Consider the following 5,710-nt stretch of genomic DNA (forward strand, 5'->3'; position numbering starts at 1 on the left):
ACTTAATCCAATGTACATTATGTAAAAATTTCTAAAACCTGTTTGGATTCAGACAACAAGAGAACAGAAATGTTAAAATAATGGCAAAGAATCTGATGCTGCCTGGTCTGTGCATTGTATAAAGATTATACTATGCCAAATCATATAATTGGGAGGGTTAACAAATCTACTGCATTAATTTAACTTTGCCTGTGTCTGCAAAATAATTATGCTTTCTGCAGGGTGATGGCATTCCAATATTAAACTATGCCTGCAAAACAGTATTCTGCTTAAATTTTCCTTCTACATAGCGACTGGAAGGCAAGCTCTATTAGAATTGTTATATTTACATTCATTAAAAATGTAATATTTCTCTATTGCCAATAAAACGATGCCTTGCACAGGTGTGGATAGAGTTTTTAACGCATAAACCATCTCAAATTAGATTATGTATCCACGTTTTAGGGCGTTATTTATTAAAACTCTTTAATGATAAAAAAATTTTAGAGAAATTTTTTTTTTTTCGAGATTTATTATGCTCCGAAGTTGCTAACAGTCAGAATGCTAACAGTCAGAATGCTAGAATACTCCATCTAAAACCTGTTTTTAACCTTTGGATGTAGATTTCGCTCGAAAACTCAAATATATTTTTCAATAAATTTGAGTTTTTTACACAACAATTCGAAAAAAGATGTGCAATTGTAATTTATGCTCATTTTTTTTCTGTAGTAGAGGGTCTACAAAAAAAGAACACAATTGAGTTTTTTTTATTTGCTGGGTTCAGTGACAGCAACCACCAAACGGCATTTTTTATTGAAGTCTGCATACAGTGAGAATAATAATTAAAAAAAAACATTCTAAATACTGAAGATTTAGGTGTAAATCAATAAATTTAAAATATACTGTATGTTATGAGAAACAAACTCTTGCACATCTGTCCAAAGAATAACATAACTAATAAACATGATCACAGTTTACTGCTCTGGCATGCATGTGCACAAGTTCATAAAATATCCCACCATACAGATAGCCGTTCACATTTGAACTGTATGTTTATGGTATGTGTATGGTAACTGTACAGGGTACGTTTCAGAATCGCCGTGCCCTCATCAGGTAAATCCAGGAGCATCTACTGGTACCAATTCCGCACCGCTCAACTTCTGAGTAGACACCAGTAGTGTTTTCAGTTCTATAGTACACAGTGACACATTCCAGGTATAGAGTGCTAATAATGTGTTCTGTAATAAATGGTTATTTCAGAAATTGTCTATTTCTGATCAGTCCACATGCAATGTGAAAAAGTGTAAGAAATGGGGGAGTGAATCACATTAATTGTATATTGCATAACATTTTACACTTGTACAATTTCATTTAATTTTCACTTGTGATGTCTATACTGTTAAACAGTACTGTAAGCACCATTATCTGGTAAGCCTGTTCTCCCATTGTAATTAATGTCATCACAGGCACAAATATAAACAACAGAGTTAAAACCCATAAGGAAAAACTCAAATTACAAAATGAAAATGGAAAGGATGGACAAGGGTTTGGGATTTTAAACTTCATTAGACAAACTGTTAAATAGTGATGGGCGAATTTGCGCGATTCGCGCCGAGCGAATAAATTCGCGAAACGCCCGCGAAAATTCGCAAATTCGCAAATTCGCCGGCGTAAAAAACGGGCGCCGGTGCCAAAAATGGGCGCCGGCGTCGAAAAACGGGCGCCGCCGTCAAAAACGAGACGCTGGCGCCGTTTCGCAAATTTTTCGCCGTTTCACGAATTTCGCGCGAAATTCGCAAATTTTTCGGCGAAGCGAAACGGCGCAAATTCGCCCATCACTACTGTTAAACATTTAATTCTATAAAACAGAAAAACAAATGCTGAATACGGAATTACATTTAGGAATTATAGTAGCAGTAGTGACTTGAAAACAAGCAAGCAATGCTGGCAAAGCAAACAATATGTTATGGCAGTTAGGAAGAGGTATGAGTAAAAAGTGGGTTTATGCTACTTTATAGGTCTCCGCTGAGACTTCTTTGATAATTGTGCTAGGTTTTAGAGGCTTTAGATAGAGGCATAAATATATATTACAAAAAAAAACAGCTATGGCGGTCTATTGTCAAATAACATTCTTTAAAGGAAAACTATACCCTCAAAATTAATACTTGAGCAAAAGATAGTTTATATCAAATTAAGTGGCATATTGAAGAATCTCATCAAACTGGAATATATATTTAAGTAAATATTGCCCTTTTACATCTCTTGCCTTGAACCACCATTTTGTGATGGTCTCTGTGCTGCCTCAGAGATCACCTGATCAGAAATATTGCAGCTCTAACTGTAACAGGAAGAAGTGTGGATCAAAAGACAGAACATTGCCTGTTGATTGGCTCATGTGACCAAACATGTACAGGTATGGTTTGTTTGAGGGCACCGTGAATCATACCTTTAGGTTCTTTGGTTTCCTTTTTCCTATGTGAGCGTAATCTGCTGGCAGTTCAGTGACTGACCAGTAGATGTCACTATATAAAAGGTTAAAGTTTTTCCTATACCCCAGGGAATGTGTTAGCCAGCTAGGCTGGGTCCTTTTTCCCATAGGGGAGGGGGAGTAGTTGCCCAGAGGTTATAAAAAGGGATGTTGCCAGGTGCTCTGTCTCTTTCCAGTGCACCCATTGGAAGTGGGGTGTTGCTGCTAGGGCCTGAGGTAAAGGTAGGCCTCAGTATTGGTGAAGCAAGTGTAAGAAAATGTATTAGGTCACTTTAGGAGTGACATTTAAGTTCAGGAAAGTTAGTGAGCAGCCAAGGTTCCAACGAGGAGTTAGGGAAGGGTTAGCACCCTGTGGTGACATTGCCACCAGGTTAGGGACTCAAGTGGTTAGGCTCATGGATAGAGAGATCCTTGGAGCGTGAGACCAGCTGTGAGTTACCTTCAATGGGGATTGTGCACCAAAGGCGGGAAAGGAGACTCAATTCACAAAGCTGACTAACAAAGGATCAGACAGAATCTGTGAGTAATACATTTGTGTAAATGACCTGCTGCCACTACTTGCTTCATGAAGTGTGCCACCAGCTCAATAAATGTTCTGCTGTTTTAAAGAACCACTGGTGCCCAAAGTTTAATTGATCAAGAGTGAATACTAGTGTGGTAATCCCTTCCTCCATACCATAAGCGGGGGCCCCACCTGAGGATAAAGAGTCTAATTACTGTATATCGTGCCTACCGGGAGTTGGACCCCATGCCCGGGTACCGAAACCAGTGGTTAGTAACCCAAGGGAAGGTTTAGGAAGACCCTAACCCATCCACCTGTTGCTCTAGCATTTGGGATGTGGTTGCAAATAATATGATTGTAGCCACACTTTAATCATCTTATATAACAGACACACAATGTGAGTGGATGGGCTTTAAAGGTAAAAATTCTCCCAGGAAGAGGTAAGGGAGGCAGACTCTGAGCTTTTGTTGCCTTAAAAGGCATACCAAAAGGGCACACAATATATGCATGTTTGTTGACATTTTTCTTAAGTTCCCTCTCTAGTGTGCTCAGTAGTGATGGGCGAATAAATTTGGCAGGCATGAATTTGTGATGAATTTTCATGTTTCGTTGCCCACTAATGTTTTTATGAAACTGCGTTGAAAATTCGCCGGCGAAAAACCTGCAGCAAAAAAAATGGTGCACGCATAAAAATTGACACACTTCAAAATTATTTGGATGCCTATTTGGACAAAACAGTTGTGCGTTTAAAAATTGTTGCTTGCGTCAAAAATTGTTGCACATAAAAATTATTTTGATGCCCATTGACCAATGTGTTTTGCAAATTATCGCCGTTTAGCAAATTTTTTCGTCATTTTGCAAAATAAATGTGACTGTTCTGTTAGGACAGGTATATGTCTTTTTATTTGATTACAGGTATGAGCAGTACTTCAGCTCCATCTACTGGACACTTGTAGATATTTCCTGGTGTTAGTTATTTGTTTAATAAAGTTAGTTATTGACCTCTGATGTTATAACTCCAGGTCACAGGAAGTAGGTGTTTCCAGCCTGTGCATCTCATGTGCTTTCAGCTTTCTCCATGCTAAACAGGCCCTATGCAGCATTGTTGACGAGTGTATACAGTTCTATTTGTTTAATATACTCAGCTTTTGCATCTTAGATAGAGAGGTTTGTTTCTGTTTGGTAGCAGATTTATTACATCTGTGTAATGTATATGCATGTGTACTGTATGTATATCATTTCACCAGTCCAGCCACTTATACCTCTTTATTTGTATGTATTTCAGTTTTACCCTTTCATCTTTAAATACCCATTAAACAAGTTAACAACTTACACAGTGTGGTGCTTTGAAGAAGGTTTATCTGCCTGTCAATCTTAGTTCAGGACATAACAGTAGACAACATCACGCATAGCTGATGCAATACAGCACAGTGACAGTTCGCCCATCACTAGTGCACAGTGTCAGAGCCTTATGAAATGTATGTATATAAAACATTCTGAAAATACATTAAATTATTAAAAGATAGCACTTGATAATTTCTTGATTGTAATTCCAAAATCAGTACAAAGAATTTGTGTTCCTCCATAAAATCCTATTTCTTCCCACTGTTAGTTTGATATGTTTAAAGCAAAGTAACCAAATAAAATGTTATCAGAGCCCAAACAATAATTTAATATATGAACAAGTAAAACAAATAAATAAAATAAATACATGAATAGAGAATATAAACATGCAATAAAATGGAATAAAAGGTAAAGAACTGTATTCAAATAATACATATACAAAGCATCCAAATGATCCCAACATCCCTTCAAAAATGCTAGTTTGTTTTGCCATAGTATGTACCAATGCAAAAAAACTTTTTTTTAAATTTTTATAGGCTTATAAAAACTCAAATTTGTGAGTTTACAAACTAAAAAACTCGAATTTAAACTCAAAAACGTGAATTAATTTTTTTTTACCTAGGACAACTCCCCTTGACTTCTAAATGAACTTGAACTGTATTTATCAAGTGGGAAAGGACACGTACCAAATGGCTTTCCCAAAAGAAAAAGAAATGATAAACATGTTTTGTTGATTGCTGAAATTTCTCTGTGGGATTCCCAGGTCAAACAGCTCGGAAAAAAACACTTTTTGTAAAGCTATTTCATTTTTAATATTGATATGTTGAGCTGAATGTGCCATTAAAGCCTGTGTCTCTCTATCTGTCCCTACACATAATTACATACATGAACAAATTCAAACAAGCAGGATTTTTCTCCTGGAAGCATAGCCCACATATTTGCTAGAAATATCTTTTAAAATCATCTTTTAAAGTATGAGCTATAAATCTCACAAAAGGGCATTAATCATACTTACTGAATTGGCTGGTTTCTTCCTTGAAAGGAAATGTTCCAATCAATACATATTAGTTTTTCTCAGAGAAAGAGATGTTAGGGGAATACCAGGACAGTAGATTTAAACGAGCCCCTGATAGGCTAGCATTTCTTAGGACCTTTCTTCTCAAATGAAAAAATTGTAAGTTGTTTTGAAATGGAAGAATAGGAAAGAAATGAAGAAACATAGATGGAAAACAATACCTGTGGTAGGGAACAGAAACATTTTAAGGGGAAAACAGAGGAAATAATAAGAATACAATGGGAGCCATTTCGATGCATGTGGGGCCAAGAAAAGGTGTCATAGGAAGCTGTGCTTGCAAAGATTCATGAACCTGCCAGTGCTGCTGCCTTCTGCATAGCTT

Source organism: Xenopus laevis, chromosome 5S (genome assembly GCF_017654675.1).
Source record: "Xenopus laevis strain J_2021 chromosome 5S, Xenopus_laevis_v10.1, whole genome shotgun sequence".
Taxonomy (NCBI): Eukaryota; Metazoa; Chordata; class Amphibia; order Anura; family Pipidae; genus Xenopus; species Xenopus laevis.